We start from the raw sequence: 18,995 nt of genomic DNA on the forward strand, positions 1-18,995 counted from the left end.
GAATCACACTTTTCCTGTACAATGAAGGAATAGGTCCAGGCTAGGAAAGCAGCTAGAGAGGGCAGGGTGATTGTATCTGTGACAAATCTTTGTGGATAATGGTATCGAGGATTACTTACTGGTGATTCACTTGCACTGGAAGCATGATTCTGAACGATTGCTTGCTGATTGCTTGCTTTGATCATTATATCCTCCAAGAAGAAAAAGTGAAATTTAATTGATAGCAAAGGACTACTAATACATTTTGACTTCTCATTAAGCATCTTCAATCATCAAAATCACCTGAAGACAATAGATAGGCGTATTTTTAGATGACAACAAATATCTTTAAAAAAACAAGAATTTAGGTAGTCATACAAAGGACTTCTATTTTACTATTGCATTATACATTTTTTCGAATGTTAAATACTAACATTAGAAAGCTATTAGAAAGCTCTTTAAGCCCATATGTTGAATAGTGAGTTCTCTCACACTATAACATTGTATTTCCCAAATCATTTACATAGAAGGCATTGTTTCCTATTTTCTCATTCCTAGAATAAGCTGCACGTGAAGACACCACTGGTCCTCATTTTCAGTCTGTACCTTTGAATATTGAGGAAAATCTTTCCTCTGCTCTCTCTAAATTCCCTACTCTCCAGTTAGAATAATTTCGAGTAGTAAAAATGGAAAAAGATAAAATAAATAAATCATGGTGAATAAATATATGCAGAAAATTCACCAGATTTGTCTGACCAGTTCAACCAATGTGAACTATTGGGGAAAAACATGGACATCTCATTCCCCCTGACACTCAAAGTCTCTGGTTAGGCAATTCTGATAAAGACAGGAAGTAAGATGAAAAAGTGAGGAATAGTATCAATTGCAACAAAAAAATGGAGTAGGACCCAAGGAAATTTCATCTTTTGGATCCTGAAATTATTCAGCTTACTATGGTGTGGAGACTACTTTCCAAAAAGGCCACCCAGATGAATACTAGGGATGAGGATGAGTATAACCCTCTTCATCGGGAAGCCTTGAGTGGACACTTAGACATTGTCCATGAATTGGTAGCTTAAGGCAGATATTCATGCAATAATTCTGAATGGCTAGACACACCTGCACAGTGATTATATGTGGAATAATACCAGAGTGGCTTCTTTCTTAATTCATCATGATGCAGATATCAGTCCCCAAACTAAAAGTCTCTTGACCCCCTTGCATCTCGCTGCTGGGAATAGAAATAACAACGATATGCTGTATCTCCTTCTGTGGAACCATTATATGAAACCAGGTCTGAAGAACAACTTGGAAGAAACTGCATTTGATATTTTTCAAAGGATAAGTAAGTATTACTACCTCTTTGAAGTTGTGGAAGACTGTACATATTGTTCTCCTAAGTTGTAATGATATGGTTAAGTGTATTGAATTTCAAAAATGCCAGTCCATCCTTTGTGTCCCTACAATTTTTTTCACAATACAAAGCAACAGCAATATCTTACTTTAAAAATTCATGGATTCCATGGTATTCTTCCAAGTGAATTGTCTGACTTTGATGTCAAAATGTATTCAAGAGTTGTTTGTATACATCTATAATGATTTCAAGACAGTTTGTGATTTTTTTAAATCAGAAATAATTTTAACATATTTTGAAAAGAATAGTATAGACACTATAGATGTTCGTGGCACTTTTCTGAAAAAAGCATATCTATGTTTGTATAATGTCCATAATCTATTTAATTCGCTCCTACATATAATAATTTGAATTCTACATTGTTATATAATGTATATGTTCATTAATATGTCCTTTCAGATTGCATTCCATATAGAAAAATTTAAGATTCCTTTTTTCCTAGGTCCTTGTATTTTTTTATTTCTTTGGGATAAAATGACAATGTTAACTAATTTCAAGTTTTTTAAAGGTTATGATAAGTAAAGGCCTTTCTCAGGTGAAGATTTAATATACTGATGTCAAACTAACCTTTAATTCTATGAATTACTGGTCTTGTTACACTTGTGTTTTTGTAATCAACTTTTTAATAACTGTTTTTCATTTCTTGCATTTGAAGAATGAAAAATATGGAATACTTCACAAATTTTCATATCATCCTTCTGCAAGTGCCATGTTAATCTCTGTATTGTTGTAATTTGGGTAGACCTGCTGCTGAAACATGTAGTATCCTCTAAATTTAAGTACTTAATGATGGAATCTTCCTACAGGCATATATCCATGGTTGAATATTTATAACTAGGAACCCTTATTGTTCCTAAATATGCTATTGATCTTATTTCTCTAAAATTCTTTGTATAATGGGAAAAAACCCATTGTTTGGTAAATTGCTCACATTTGCAATTTTATTTTTAATTTTATTTTTAATTCAATTTAATTTTATTTTATTTGCAATTTTTTGTCAATGACTATTTTGTCTTCTTCATTTTAAATTTGATCATACTTTGAAGCCTTTACAGCTAAGTCCAAAGGTGATTGCTTTTCAAGTATTTATTTATCACAACTGAGTTAGCTTTGTGGAGCTAATGGATTCAAAGTAAGCCTTGCTTAAGAGCTACTTCTTAACTTGTGCAACTTAAAATTTCCCAAATGAGGTCTTGCTGGCACAAATGTCTAGCTGACCCTTTACCCTTCTTCCATGTAGGAACAGAACAATCAGAATATCTTACCCTGACAGCATAGATTGTCTACTGGAACAAAACTAACCTTAGTTACAAGAGATCATAGAGAGATGAACAGTTCTGTCAGAATTGTTCAGAATAGAAGGTATTTTATCAAAATATAATTGTTTACTATACTTATCATTTCAAAAGTAGCTAAAGCCAAGAAGGTGAAAAAATTGTTCATATGCATGATTACCTACTGTCCTTTCCTGTCTATCATCCAACCAGGCAGGAACTTACACTACGGACTTTCTATCACCAAATATGTCCAGAGCTCCTGGAGAAGTCCATACGTTTCTCCTCGATATTAGGCCTTAAATTGGTAATGTTTTAATCACAGTGTTTCCTCTTGCCTCTAGGCTGTAAATCAACAAATGGTAAAGCTTTAAGTCTAACTCTACCAAAAACTGAGGTAGAGATAATGGAATAATACTAAAGTTGCCTTTAATACTCTAACCACAACAGAACAATGCAAAACAATTTTTATATTATATATACTTATATATTTTATATTTATATGTACTGATTTTAAATTTCACACAGTGAATCTTATTAGAATTGATAGTTTGACAAATATATTGACAATTATTCTCATAAATAGATTGGAATATAAATAATTAGGTTTAGAATATAAATTAGAATATAAAAAGTATCAATGCAATGTCTTCGGTATAAACTTGTGATACCTTCTAAGTGTTTGTTGTCTTCTGAATTCACATGGTAAAATAACAGTATTGTTTTCCGCTAATGTATAAGGGATTTTATTCTGATGCTCTGTTTATTGTTTTAACTCGCTGGTCCCAAAGGGTTTTTCTCCATATTTCTGAAGCATTCTTACTGATTATACCCAAATTTTGCTGATATAATGTCTAAAAGCTATTATTCTTCTGCAGGACCCACGGGTCCTAGGATAACAGGTTCAAGTTATCTGCATCATCAGATAACAAGGGCAAGACTTCTAACCTAGGCCCATGCAACATGCCAACAGAAAGTAATTGAAGACTAATCTCAATTTCTCATGTCCTATAATATATTTCAAGGCCCCAATTCCTTATAGGAATTAGCAGTAATCAACTGTGAAATGCAATGAAACTTGAAATGAAAGATGAGATCACTAAATAAGAGAGAAAGTACTGTAGTTCAAACTTTCAATTTACAGATGACCAGGCCATATGAGTGAACAAAATCACAAATGAACAAGATTATTTTTAATAACCCTCTCCTAATGATTAATGAAAGATTTCAGTGCAGCAAAAGTTGGCCAAAAAATAGTTTCTGGAATGATAGATCCATAATTGTTCTACCAAGGCTAGGAAAACTTGATTTAGAGGTCAAATATAATTTAGAAAACCATTAAGAAGATCCTTAGTGCTTCAAAACACTGGTACTTCAGAAAACTAGGTTCTGTAGTATAAAATGTCATTCTCAAACCAATGATAACCTACATTTAATCTCCTGAAAGTATATGAATTTTCAAATAAACTATTTAAAATCACATTTGCCAAAATAACACTTGACAAGTAGATGATAGTGACATTACAAGGTTTTCAAGTGTAGGAAGCAAGTTACAATAGAGTTGATTTACTTACCCAGCACTAATACCAAACAAATTCATTCATTAAAGTGTAGAAAGAATACCCCCACAATTAGTGTTGTTCAGTAGGTGCCTTCCAGAAATATGTTAAATAGATCAGCCTCCCATATTTCAAACCCAAATATTAGGTAATAAAGTAAATTTCATCACATAAAAACGTACCTTGTAAAAAGTCACTAAGAGTTGCCTTATCATGTGTTGTTTTATGTTTTCCCTATCTGTCTAACATAGTAAGAAATATGACTTTAAGTCTTGCATATGGGTACTGATCAGAGATGTGACAAACATAAAATATGTCTTCATTTATTATCATATTCCTCTACACTAGTAAATTTTAGTTTTCTTCTTTTTCCAAAACTTATAGGTAGTACAAAATATTATCCTATGTAAAATAAAATAATCACATATATTGTACAAAGCCATTTATAAAAACTAGTAGTTAGGAATACATTCTAAGTCATTTTTAAACTTTTTTGCTGACTAAAGGTTAATCTTCCAAATGAATGAGAATAAAATCATGTCTAAGTGCTTCACATCTCCAGTCTTGCAAATTTGTTATTGCAGATGAATTAATTATGGAAATATAAGCTGACATCAGTTCAAGTATATGTGGGATTGAAACTCCACGGAATGTATGTAAACCTTTCAAAGAATTAACAGGCAGTTTAACAGAATGAATATCAGGAAATTGAAACCAGAGAGGAACAATAGTAAAGAAATAGAATGAATGAAAAATACAAAAATGGGCAAGTAAAGCTAGAATACTCAATGTACACATGTAATAAAGGAAGCGGTAAATCTGAAATGAATCTTGGAGAAAGGGTTGGTTCAGATTGATAGAAGGAGTGACTCTGATCCAGGAGCGTTAGACAATTAGATGGACATATTTAATTGTAACACACTTGCACAACCTTTTGAAATTCAGTTAAAAAACACAACAAACAAAAACACACAAAAATTACAACCAAACAACAATCTTTAGAGAGTATGAATATTTCCTCTAAAAATTTTAAATCATTAATGAAGGTCAGTCTTTGGAAAAGCAAACAAGCTTTTCAAAGAGGGCAATTTGGGGTAGGGGAGAATTTTAAACAGATTTAAATAGATTGTCTAAGGTTATAATTCACCTGTATCTACTGCAAATATTTTCTTCTGCGAATGCTCTTTGAACTGGATACTCGAGTCCTGAGGCACACTTGATAGCTTGTGAAAACAGAATGGAAGAAACAAGATCAAGAACCTATTACTCCACTGGAGAGAAAGCAGTCCTCTTTGTTTTCTCTCGATCTCTTCACTACTCTATTTTCATACTTTTAATAAAGTCAAGTGATTTTGAATTATATCTTTCCTTCTTCGTTCTCACAAAATAATTGTTCAAAATAATTCATTAAATATTATTTGCCATTATTTTCTATCATGCTGTTTACTTGTCCAAACGAGTCCATTAAACTTCCCCTTTTCATTTGGTTGCCACAGAAACCCAACAACTATGTTAATGAAGACCAACACTAATGCAAATCTTTGTCTCCAAAAAAACAGTCCAAGAACCTGTAATCACAAATATTTAGCTATAATTTTTTTCTTTTTTCTTTTACCTTGAAATCTTCTTGTGTCTAATGTGCCCACAAAAATAAGTACTCCACCCCTTTTTGGTTCAATAAATTCTAACCTCAAAGATATATTTTGCTAACAAGATGCTTAGAGGAAACTAAAGAATAATCCATTTTTATCTTCACTCTTACGACTTTTATCTTCTCTCTTAAGACTTTCCTTAGATACCATATCAGGAACAGTGAAATTATTCTTTGCAAAATTATTTCAATAGATTATTTTTCTCTTGGTCTTGCTTTTGCTCAACAAGATATAAGGAGAAGAATAGAGTTAAATCACCCATTGCTTGGATTACATTGTCTGTTACAAAGGACAATACTTCTTTTTTTTTAATTTATTTTTTTATTTTATTTTATTTATGAATGTACTGTACAGAGGGGTTACAATTACATGGGCAGGATAATGCATACATTTCTTACCAAGCATTGCAGCCTCCTTCTTTGTTTACCCTTCACATTCTTTCTCAGGCTCCCCCCTCCTCCCCACACAAAACTTTTCCCTCTCTTCTCACCCCCCCCGCACCGACTTTGTAAAGCTCGTTTTTGACATGACAACTTGTACTTCTCATTGTTGCAACAGGTCCACCTGAATCCTTAAACGACTTGCTTTTCCCCATCTTCTCCACAAGTTATACTAACATCAAATATAGTAAAAGTGGGGGATATACGGTGGTGGAGCTACATACAAAGCAAGAAAGAAATAATCTTATAAATGCGTTAGAAACACATGCATGAAAGAAAAAAAAATATTACAATACATATCTAAGGGTTCATTTTCCTAACATCACTTTATCTGTCCTTTTCCGCTTGACTCACACATATACTAGATATTTCAAATAAGGGAAACCATGGGACCTGTGTTTCTTTGGGCCTGGCTTACTTCATTTAATGTAATTTTTTCCAAGTTTTTCCATTTCCTAACAAATGGGGCAATGTCATTCTTTCTGATGGAGGTATAGAATTCCATTGCGTATATATACCACATTTTCTTGATCCATTCATCTACTGAAGGGCATCTAGGTTGGTTCCATATCTTAGCTATGGTAGATAATGCTGCAATAAACATAGTTGTGCTGGTAGCTTTAGTGTGGTCTTGTTTGTAGACATTTTGGTAAATTCCCAAAAGTGGGCTAGCTGGGTCATAGGGGAGCTCTATGTGAAGTCTTTTGTGGAACCTCCATACTACTTTCCAAAGTGGTTGAACAAGTTTACATTCCCACCAACAATGAAGTAAGGTTCCCTTCTTTCCACATCTCCTCCAGCATCTGTTGTTGTTAGAGTTCTTGATTTTTGCCATTCTAACTGGAGTGAGGTGGTATCTCAATGTTATTTGGATTTGCATTTCTTTTATGGTTAGTGATGTTGAGCATTTATTCATGTGTCTATTGGCCATCCTTCTTTCTTCTTCAGAGAAGTTTCTCTTTAAGTCTTTCGCCCACTTATTTATTGGGCAGTTGTTTCTTTGAGGATTTGTTGTTGGGGGATTTAATTTTTTGAGTTCCAAGTATATTTTAGCTATGAGACCCTTGTCCCTTGTATGGCTATTAAAGATATTCTCCCAGTCCATGGGCTTTCAATTGATTTTGCTAGCTATGTCCTTTGCCATGCAGAAGCTCTGCAACTTTTTGCAATCACATTTGTCCAAACTTTCTTTGGTTTGTTGTGTTTCCGGGTCTCTATTAAGAAAATTTCAGCCTGAGCCAATGAGACCTAGGGTTTCTCCTCTTACATCCTGTAATGTTTTCAGAGTGACTGCTTTGACTTCGAGGTCTTTGATCCATTTGGATTTGATTCTGGTGCAGGGTGATAGATAAGGATCTAGCTTTAGTTTTCTACAAGTAGTTAACCAATTTTGCCAGCACCATTTACTGAAGAGGCTGTCTTTATTCTATTCTATTGTTTTAAGTCCCTTATCGAAGATTAGATGGCTATAGGTCTGTAGGTTCATTTCTGGGTTTTCAATTCTATTCCATTGGTCCTCATACCAATCGGTTTTGATTACTATGGCTTTATAGTAGAGTTTGAAATTTGGTATTGGTATTCCTCTAGCAGTGTTCTTTCTGTTGAGGAGCGTTTTTGATATTAGGGGTCTTTTATTGTTCCATATGAATTTTTGGATTACCTCTTCTATTTCTTGAAGAATGAGGTTGGAATTTTGATAGGTATCGTGTTGAATTTGTAGCTAGCCTTGGGAAATATTGCCATTTTCACGATGTAAATCTTTCCAATCCAGGAGCATGGGAGTTTTTGCCATTTTCTAAGGTCTGTTTTGATTTTCTTTTTCAAGATTTTAAAATTTTCATCAAAGAGGTCCTTCACTTCTTTGGTTAAGTTAAATCCTAGGTATTTTATTTATTGTGGGGCTATTACAAATGGAGTTGCTTTCCTAATTTCCACCACACTTTTCTCATTGTTGGCATGCAGAAAAGCCATTGATTTTGGGGGGTTAATTTTATACCCTACTACTTTGCCAAAATTTTGAATCAGCTTGAGTAATTTGGGAGTGGAGTCTATGGGATTCTTTAAATACAAGATCATGCAAAGGACAATAATTCTATGTCCTACTTCTATGTCCACTCTTTGCTCTTGCCTGATTTCCAATTAAGCACAGCTTCTTGGCTTCAAGTCTAGTGAAGGTGAAGGAGTATACTGCATCCGCCACTGCTACATCTTCATGGTTTCTCTTTTAAAACTCTTTTATTTGGAGGTAGAATTTATTTTCTTGTCTTCATTCAATTTGTTTTGCATTATACTAAGCCAAATAGGCTCTGTAAAATCACTTTAGGTAGCAAAAACATTAAGACAATCTATATCAAAAAGTTTGGCCCCCTCCACGGCTGAAGCCAATATCCTTAGCTAGGGCTTCAAAGAACGCATTTTTTTACCTTTTCAATTTGCTCAATTCTTTTCTGATCCTCAAACTTTTTGTCTTATGTAATAAGACAAGTCTTCACTATCTCATGTTAATGAGGATATTATATTTTTTATCTACTTAGAAATGTGAAATCATTGGTTTGAAGTATACAATCAGATTTTTTCTGTGTTTCAGTGCTTCACTTGCAAAGACATTGTGGAATGTATTACAAACAGAAAAGTGTAAACTCAATATGTTCTTTCATTTTGAAGAGCACTTTCTCCCTAAATATTTTGACCAAACTTATCTTTATAAGAGAATTACTGTTTATTAATTAAAGGTCAATTCACAAATTTTGATGTCTTTTTTAAAAAAAAACAGTTTAAATTCCACTACAACCTTTTTTCTCACAGTAAGATATTTCCTGGTTAAGGACAATTCTCATGTTAACCTACAGGATTTACAGCACTGTTTGTGAGGCTTGTTTTTTTTTAGTGTGAAAATGAGCCATCTTACCTCTCAAGTAAGTCTCCATGGATTTCTTTGCATGAAAGCCTATGTTCCCAGGCAATTTTAAATTTTAATAGGCTCAGTTAAAAAGTTTGAACAATTAAAATTTACCTGTCATAGTTTTAAACCTCTTTTGAAATTCCTTTATCAGACTCACGAATTTACCAATCCTAATTCCACCTTTACCATCAAAAACAGTTAACATGTTGTTTTCATGATATAGTATCCATGAAACTATTATTTCCAGTGGCTTTGTTATGCATATATATGAACATATAAGCTGATCCTGAGCAAAATGAACTCCAAGATATGGACAGAGATATTTATTTGCAGTTGTTGTTTTTAATGTACTATGTGATTTCTATTTTCCCTGGGTTTTTCCCCTATGGGTTATCTCCTACTGTGTTTGGTTTTGGTATTGTGTATACATTTACCTTAATTAGGGAAGGGAAGAGGAACAACAAAATGGCGAGACAAAGGAGAAAAGGAAAACCAATGCAATAGCAACACTCAGAAGACAATATGTTGGAAATGTACATTACAACTTGTGAGGGGTTTCGGGGTGAAAGAAAACTGTGAGAAAAATGAGAGAGGGTATAACAAGTTTGAACAGTTATGTATTCACTGCCTTACAATTACTAACCCACTGCACATCACTTTCACATTAAAATGAAATTTAAAAAATAAGCTGCATGAAATAAAATTTCACTGTATTGGTATAGTAAATATTATTCTTCATGTAGTAACTTTTTAAAGATCAGTACTATTTGGCATCTAATTTGAATTAATAGCCTCTTCTTTATCAGAGGGCCATCAACTTGAATGTTATATAACTTGACAATATTTTCACAATATAATTGCCAATATTTTCAAAAAAGAATAAATTAGTACTTTCTCATACTAAAACTGAAAACCGTTTAATTCTATAGAAACCCATAACATTTAAAAGTAAATAAGTTGTTAAGAGGACAGGATATGTGTGTTCCTTAAAATAATAACTACTAATAACTACTCACTTTCAAATTCTGAACATTTCATACCTGAGAGATTCAAAATAGTACCTGTTTGCATTTTATGTAATTCTGCAATAGATACATTTTCCAATCGGGTGTTACAGATTGAGAAGTGAACAGAAAAATAGCCACATTCTGGTAAAACTATGAAGCATCGGTTATAATTAATTCTTTAAGAGTAAGCAATTGTTTATCAGATTAAGCTATTATTTTTATGACCATCAATCCCAAAATTTATGCCATACAGTCATCCTAGCCCAACAGTTTCCAACTTGTAGGGTGCACCTCAAAATTCCCATAATTCACATCACAAATAGCTTATTTCTATTGGAAAAAATACTACACCTATGCTAATGTGATGCCCTACACCACAATAAACTGGGTTTCATCATTTTACCTCCACTGGTATTCCTGCAAATATTATTTATATTTATACTTTTTAACTATCATAGATATTCAGTATGCTAAGATCGGAAGATTACAGTTCAAAGCCCACCCAGGCAGGAAGGTTCCCTAGATTCTTATCTCCAATAAACTTCTCAGCAAAAGCCCGACACAAGTGGTACTGAGCTTGAAGTGGTAGGGCACAAGCCTTGAGCTTAACAGGCTCAGAAAGAGTGCCTAGGTCCAGAGTTCAAGCCCTATGACAAAGCAATAAAACAAAAAGAAAAATAAAAACAAACTCCAAACCTAGCATTTTTCTGGTTGTATACAGAGGCATGTAATTAAGGAAATTGCTTTCTGTGTTACATACAGGTAGAAGAAAGAAGAAGTCACACAATTATTCTATTCATAAAATGTTATACCAAAGCCTCAAAAACTCACTCTTTTTCTAAATTTATAAATTAATATCCATTTCATGGCAACTCGATCTACATTATTTACATTATCATTTTATACAGGAACTGTTGGAATTATCTATTAACTGAGTTCTAATTAAAACTCTCTTGAAACAATAGGCTAGGCAAATAGAATGCAAGAAACATTTGTAAATTTGTCAATTAAACATGCTACTTAAAAAGAATTTTGTAGTATCCTATAGAATATGAAATTAAAAACAAAACCAAAATATTTATTTGAAGTCTAAACTCTAATTTAGCAAGATCTATAAAGTCCTACATTAGAGGAACTTTGCTTTTCCTCCAGGCTTAAGCTTTTCTAATCCTTCATCCTTTCCTTGGAATCTAACAGAATGATAATTACTTACTTTTGCAAATTTTAGATAGGAATCATGAGCCATTTTGCATCTAGGAATGTTCTGTAATGCAGAGAGCATTTAAAAGCACAACTGAGGATTATACATGAGTTGCATTTCAATAGGAAACGACTTCTCAAAACATAATGACAAAATTAGCCCAAATTTCCAATTGCGTTTTCCTTTCTTGTTTGGTTTCTTTTATTAAGACAAAATTATACTACCTGGTCCAGGGAAGTTATCACTATGTAATTCCAGTCTCTAATCTCCTGTCAGTCTGAGTGCTAAAATTGAAAGCTTGTATCACATTACCCCACCATGGTTTCTTGGTTTATTTATAAATTTATTTATTTATTTATTTATTTATTTATTTATTTATTTATTTATTTATTTATTTATTTATTTATTTATTTATTTATTTATATTTGGATCCGGTCATGGAGCCTGAACTCTGGGCCTGGGTGCTGTCCCTCAGCTCTTCAGCTCAAGGCTAGCTCTCTACCACTTGAACCACAGAGCCACTTATGGTTTTTTTCTTTTTGCTTATGTAGTGCTGAGGAATGGAACCCAGGGCTTCATGTATGCAACGCAAGCACTCTTCCACTGAGCCATCTTCCCAGGAATTTGTTGGTTTATTTAATCTAGATATAGACTAGCAATTGTGAACTTCCCCAGTTATATTATCCACTAAACTTCTCAGACTGTTCATGTACTATTTTCGAAGATGTTCTAACATTTGACACAGGATATGAACATTTCCAAATGCACCTGCGAGGACTCTGATTCATTTCTCCATGGATCTAATCTTTTTAATATTGATTACTTGACTCTCTTAATATATCTGATCCCTATCTATGTAATTTTCTCAAACTTTTTTGAAGAAAGTTCGCTTGAGGATTTTCTAATTTTAAAAATTATCACTTGATTCTAGTCTTACTCAGGACATATTTTCTATTTTTTTCTATCTTTTCTACATATTCTGAGAGTTGCTTCATATGTGTATTTGTGTGTGCACATATAAGTGTCTCTGTATATATGTGTATGATTGTATGTATGTATGCAAAAGCTTCAAAATCTTATTCAGCAATCTTGCTCATGACTGGTATTCCAATACATGAGCCATGCTTCCAATCCAGCTTTTGGCTTGTTAATTATACCTTCTCAAAACTGTTCTGCCCAGGCTGGATGCAAATTGAACTTTCTAGATTCCTTTACATTCTTAGGTTTTATTTATCCAGTAGAATCAAATTTTAAACTACAAACATTTTTGTGAGTGTAAAGTCTAAGCTGTAGCCCAGATTTTTAACTCAAGAATTCATATAAAGATAGATGAACATACACATTACATATGCTGAGTGTACACTGTTAGAAATGTGATCCTTAGCTGGGTGGTGGTGAGATCTGAAGATTGGGGTTCAAAGCCAGCTCAGGTAGGAAAGTCCCGGAGACTCTTTTCTCCAATTTACTGCAAGAAAACTGGAAGCAGCACTGTGGCTCAAGTGGTAGAGCACTAGCCTTGAGCTGAATAACAGAGGGACAGTGCACAGGCCCCGAGTTCAAGTTCCAAGACCACCATCAACAAACAATATATAAGTAAAGGAAAGAAAAAATGTGATCTTATCTACCAGTTCATAGCTAGCATAATCCCTGCTCTCTCAAGATGTACTATTTTTTCCCAATTAAGTCCATGCTCTTATATCTGACTTGCATTGAAAACAGAATTATTCTTCCATTCTACTTTCTACAAAGTTGTGTCATTAGCAAGCGTGATTTAGAAAGGGAGTGGCCTCATACTTCCTATTCCACGTAAGAGTAATGCTTTCTTTATATCACTTTCATAAATCTACATACTGGACTTGGGTTTATTGTTTCAATGTGGTCTTATTCGTAGAGTCTTCTATAGTGTATTGAGCTCTTATACTTAAACACAGAATTTCTCTTTCTCTTATTATTGCTATAGTTAACATGAGTTAACAAATTCATGTACACTTGGGAAATAATGTGCAGCACATACACTCACAAAAAAAAAAGATCTGAGAAACTTCTTCCCCTTTAAAATTCGCCTTAATTTACAGAGAATTTACAAAGTTTGAACTCAATATACTCATGGATAATGTATTTATAAGCAATATAAATTTCATATTTTCTCTCTACTAAGTTGTCTCTGAAACTCGTGTTACTTCAGGTCCAAACGTGTCCTTGTGTTATTTCAGTGAAGCCAGAAATCATTCACTATACCTCAAGAAGCACCATAGATTGTTCCTGGAAGTAACTGTGAATGGATGTGGAAACTGATTCCAGGAGTGGAATGGAACATAGAGGATTGACAAAGTTCAAGTTAACTTGTGCTTTCCTTTTTACTATAAAAGAAGAGAATACGAAGGCTTGAAGAAAACTCTGTCATTGACTTTTTCTAGTGTGTTTTTACTCATATATAATGTTTCTGTAAACATCTAGTTGAGAGAATTACAAAAAGAAATAATGTGCCATTTTAAGGCCAGCATAGAACAAAAGGAAATAACATTGTATTAAATACGTTCTACTGCTGGGGCTGGGAAGGTGGCTCAGTGGTAGAGAATTTACCTTGCATGCCAGAGGCCCTAGGTTTGATTCCTCAGCACCACATAAGCAAAAATAAGCCAGAAGTGGTGCTGTGGCTCAAGTGGTAGAGTGCTAGCCTTGAGTTGAAGACCTGAGGTAAAGCGCCGAGGCCCAGAGTTCAGACCCACGACTGGACCCCCCAAAAAAAATTCTACTGCAAAGAAACAAAGACATGGAGGATTTAAAGTGTTTTATGGATGGATATTTCACTCCTGACATGATTCTCTTATTGCAGGAGTAGGTTATCAATTCCTTTAGTATGGTCCTGAGTTCTCCAGAGCAATAAGGATTCCAAAAGAGCATCCAGTGCCACTTCTCAGACCAGTACTCCTTTAAGGAGGGTCCCAATGAAATATCTGTTTTTTTTTTCTTTGCTTTTTTTGTTTAGTTTATGTTAGTTCTTGGGCTTGAACCCAGAGGCTGGACCCTGTCCCTGAACAGTTTTTGTTCCTGCTCACCAGCCCCCAAATCTAGTACTCTACTGCTTAAACCAAAACTCCACTTATCGACTTTTTGCTGTGTAATTACAGATATGAGTTTGACAGACTCTCCTGCCTGGGTTGGCTTTGAACTAAGATAGTAAGAAAGCCAAGTGACATCAACTGTACAGTCTTCTCTTTTCAAATGAGAAATATTAGATGAAGTTTATTTTAAAGCTAATATTTGACCATTTTTTCTTTCTTTTTTGTGAGCATACCGTACAGAGGAGTTACAATTACATAGGCAAGATAACGAGTACATTTCTTATCAATCATTGTTGCCTCCTCTTTGTTTCCCCTTCCCATCCCTTCCCATATACCCTCCAACCCCATTTGATCCTCCTCCCCCACCAAAGTTGTAAAGTTCGTTTTTCGACATAACGACTTGTACATCTCATTGTTGCAATGGGTCCACCTGTATCCCTACTTTAACGACTTGGTTTTAGAGAATATGTCCAGCAAAGAATCCATAACATAACTCAGCAAAAGTAGGTGCACTGAATCATTTTGGAATTATTTTTTGGGGTTCGGAAGATTATTGATCTTGTCGTTCCTTTTGGGGAAACTTAAAGTCATATTTCACCACTTTTGTTCTTCTGGGGCTTGAACGTTGATCCTGGGTGATTAGCTACAGCACCACCTCCTGGTTTCTGGTGGTTAATAGAAGGTTAGGGTCTCATGGACTATCCTGACAAGGCTGGCTTTGAACCACAATCCTCTGGCCACAACCTCCTTAGTAGCTAGGATTACAAGTGTAGACCACCAGCACCTGGCTCATATTTGCATTTATGTGCACTGAATGACACTGTGTAGACAAAGAATGGAAATTTTAACCAAATGATTACATTTCAGCATTTCAGAAAAATTGAAGTAGCAATAAATATGTCTTCCTTTTCCATTTTGTTACATTAATGACTGATGAGCTTTAGGACCCTTACATTAGCATCCTCTGCCATCTGTACAGGTATATTTAGTATCAGGAAATGTTCATAGAGAAATATAGAAAGAATGAGATTTTTAGAATACAAAAGAGATAAGGTATGTAAGAATAGCATAGAAGGAGATACATTTATCACACAGAGACTTTGAGCTAGCCTATGAGATTTAGAATGCTAAAAGCAATGAGGAAAAGCCTAGTTGACAAGTTCTTCAATAACCAAAAATGGTTCTCTAGAACAGTTTCTGGTATACCTTAATTACTATCATTTATTCCTTCTATCTGGAGTTACTCCTTATTTTCTTTCACAACTATTGATTAGCCTCTGCATTTTTGGTTCCATAACTCACCAAAAAGATTTCAAAATCACACTTAGCCTACACGTCTCTTTGTGATTAGCAGTGATGACACAAATCCTGGAATCATTGAATTTCCAGAATTAAACTTTACCTGACATCTAAGCACATTCCTGGCATTAAATTGCTGTGACTTAATGAACAAAACTTTTTTCAACACTGTATCCTAACATAAGTAAAGTACATTAAATTAGGGACTGTTGTCAGGTGTCAGTATGGAAGAAGCAATTATATATTCCAAGTATGGGTTCTTTATTTTGCATTTACTAACTAAATTTTTTTTTGTTTTGTTTTAGTTCTTTTTGCCAGTCGAAGGGCTTAAACTCAGGGTAGGGAATTTTCCTGAGCTTTTTTTTCTAGCTCAAGGCTAGCACTCTACCACTTGAGGCACAGCACCACTTCCAGTGTTTTTTTTTTTTTTTTTTTAATATATTACTAGGGAATGAACCCAGGGTTTCATGGCTGCTAGGCAATCACCGTACCATGAAGCCAAATTCCCAGAGCCCTAAATAACTTTACATTTTCATTCTGTAACCATATATCATTATTTTGGCCAGGTGCTAGAAAATGATGTAGAAAGCAATATAATGCAATAAGTCTAGTAAGGCTGGGTGGACAATGAATAACTGTCACGGTCTAGCCAGTGAACAGAAGGGCTTATCTCATGAATCTCTTTCAACAAGCTAGCAAGACAGCTACTGACCCACAGCCCACCTCCAGAATGAGAGGGCCACCTTGGGTTCCATCCACATGGGGATGCTGGGCCCCTTCTTCCAGCACCCATTCAAGCAGGTCTTGGGAAAGAGAGAGAAAAAAGTCAGAATTACAATTAAGTCTGGTGCCGGTAACTCAGAATTCTAATCCTAACTACCCAGGAGGCTGAGATATGATGATCTTGGTTCATAACCAGCCCATGCAGGAACGTCTGTGAGACTCTTATCTCCAAAGAACCACCAGAAATTCAGAAGTAGTGCTTTGGGCACAAGTGGTATAGCACTAGGCTTTTGCTGAGGCTCTCGGGAACAGCGCCCATGCCTAGAGTTCCAGCCCCACAACTGACAAGAAGTGAGCTTCCTAACACAAGAAGTGGACTGAATAGCACCCATTGTCCTAGGGAGCATGGTAGCGAAGTCAGGCAGAGCTTCCTGTGAAGTTGAAGTCATAAGTAGGTCACTTTGCTTCTCTGTGCCTTGGTTTCTCCAGCTGCAAAACTCAACACAGTGAAGGATCCTCTTCCTCATGTGGATAGGGTAATGATGAAAGAGAGCCATGTTTTGTTTGATAATCCCACATCTGTTGCATGATTAATAACAGGGCCCACCTGAGCCCTTTCTGTGTATCTTCCTGACATTTCCTCACAGAATTGCAGAGAACCTTCTCTTTAGGTCACTCTCTCTGTGCCTAGTCATGCTCCAGAGATACCTCTGAATAATCCTTTTTTCCTCACAATTGTCTTGTGAGGAGATTGAGGTTCCATGGTTGTGACCCTACCCAGAGATTCACCTGTGGTCAAGAATCGTCTGCTGTGATTTTTCTGCCTGATCAAACTGACTTAAGAAACCATTCAAGCCATAGGAAAATCAAAAACCACAAGCAGACCAGAGACTCCAACAAGAGAAAGGTTAAGGACCCAGGGAGAGACAGGATCTTCCCATCTCCCCCCAAAAAAAATCAAAGAACTCTTTTTTTGGACCTTTTATAAAAAAAATTTTTCTAAAAGTTTTTTTTTTAATTTTTAATTTTTAACTTTTAATTTTTTTGTTTTCTATTAACTTTTTTTTCTTCCTGTTATAATTTTAATTTTAGGGGTATATATGTGTGTACTTTTTTTCTTTAAAATTTTTTTTGTTTAGCTCTACTGACAATTTGATCCTTTTTTCTTTCCTTCTAATTCTTTTCACTTTTTCTTCTTTTTCATTCTTCTTTGCGTGACATAATTGCTGTTCTGCTCATCCTCAGATATGCCAATAGTTGATTATTAGACTTTAACACCATTATGTACATGCTTAATCCAGAAATTTATTACTCAATTTAAAACCTACTAGACTTAAATTCCTTAAGAGCAGTACTACCTCTTTATACCTATATAACATTTTAAGCACTTTTATTTTCAAGTTTTTCACATCTCCTTTTTATCCCTCCCCTTCTCTTATTCTATCCACGTTCTTCTCTGAATATTACGTTGTCAATTTGCATAATTTTAAGTGTTGCACTTCTTAATTTTTAATTTTTGTTTTTCTAATTTTCCTTGTCTTTTTTCTTTCTCTTTCTTCTTATTTTCTGTCTCTCTACTATCATTCTGCCCAACCTATTTCCAGGTTTGAGATTAGGATTGATTTAACTCTCCCACAGCCTTGCCACATCCCTATATGCCTATTTTTACCCATATCTCTCCCTAACTTAATAATTTCTGTTTGCCAAATTCTTCTTTGCGGTTCGTAGCCCATTAATACGTAGTTGTTTGATGTTGAATAGGTATATCTTTTGAACTAGATTTTTGCAGATTTTTGACTTTGCAACTACAGACTTTGCTTGACGCTTGCCTTAAAATAGTGTGCTAGCACAAAACTGGCATTACATACATCTCAAATATGCAGAGCAACCGGGAAAAACAAGAGAAAAACGGCAAGTCCAGGTATCTCAACTCCCACTCATGATAATCAGGGGACAGAAAAGATAATGAATAATCCAGACGAGAGCTCCCAAAAAGCTCTAAAAACACTACTGGTAAACACGGTAAATGAAAATATTTAAAACCTGCAAAGGACTCTGAATAAGCATGATATGGAGAGAGAGGAGGCAAAACAAAGGTTAATGCAAGAATATCATGTGCGTGAGGAAGCAACCCAATGATTGATACAGGAATTGCATGAGCAGTTTGAGAACACTCAAAGAGAAATAAAGGAATGTCGTGAGAAGACTGTGATCAATCAATGAGAACTACAGGAACTGCATGAACATGAAGAAGCTAAGCAAAGAGAAATACAGGAATTGAAAGAGATGGATTAGAATGCAGAAAGATCACTAAAGGCATTCATGGAATCCATAAACAGAGAACTGAAAGAAGTCAGGGAGACCACAAAGGTAATGCTGAATGGAACCAAAAGAAGGAATGGGAATAACCAATCAACTAAGTGATTTGAGAATAAACACTGAAAACTAAATTAAGGAATTAAAGAAGTTCATACAAGATA

At 34.7% G+C, this 18,995-nt stretch overlaps 1 pseudogene; it reads right to left on the reverse strand.

The window, feature by feature from the left end:
- Positions 1-2,052: 2,052 nt before the first annotated feature.
- LOC138821416 (U6 spliceosomal RNA) lies at positions 2,053-2,152 on the reverse strand (annotated as a pseudogene).
- Positions 2,153-18,995: the final 16,843 nt, after the last annotated feature.

The sequence above is a fragment of the Dipodomys merriami genome, unplaced genomic scaffold (genome assembly GCF_024711535.1).
Source record: "Dipodomys merriami isolate MVZ:Mamm:240054 unplaced genomic scaffold, mDipMer1.0.p SCAF_914, whole genome shotgun sequence".
NCBI lineage: Eukaryota > Metazoa > Chordata > Mammalia > Rodentia > Heteromyidae > Dipodomys > Dipodomys merriami.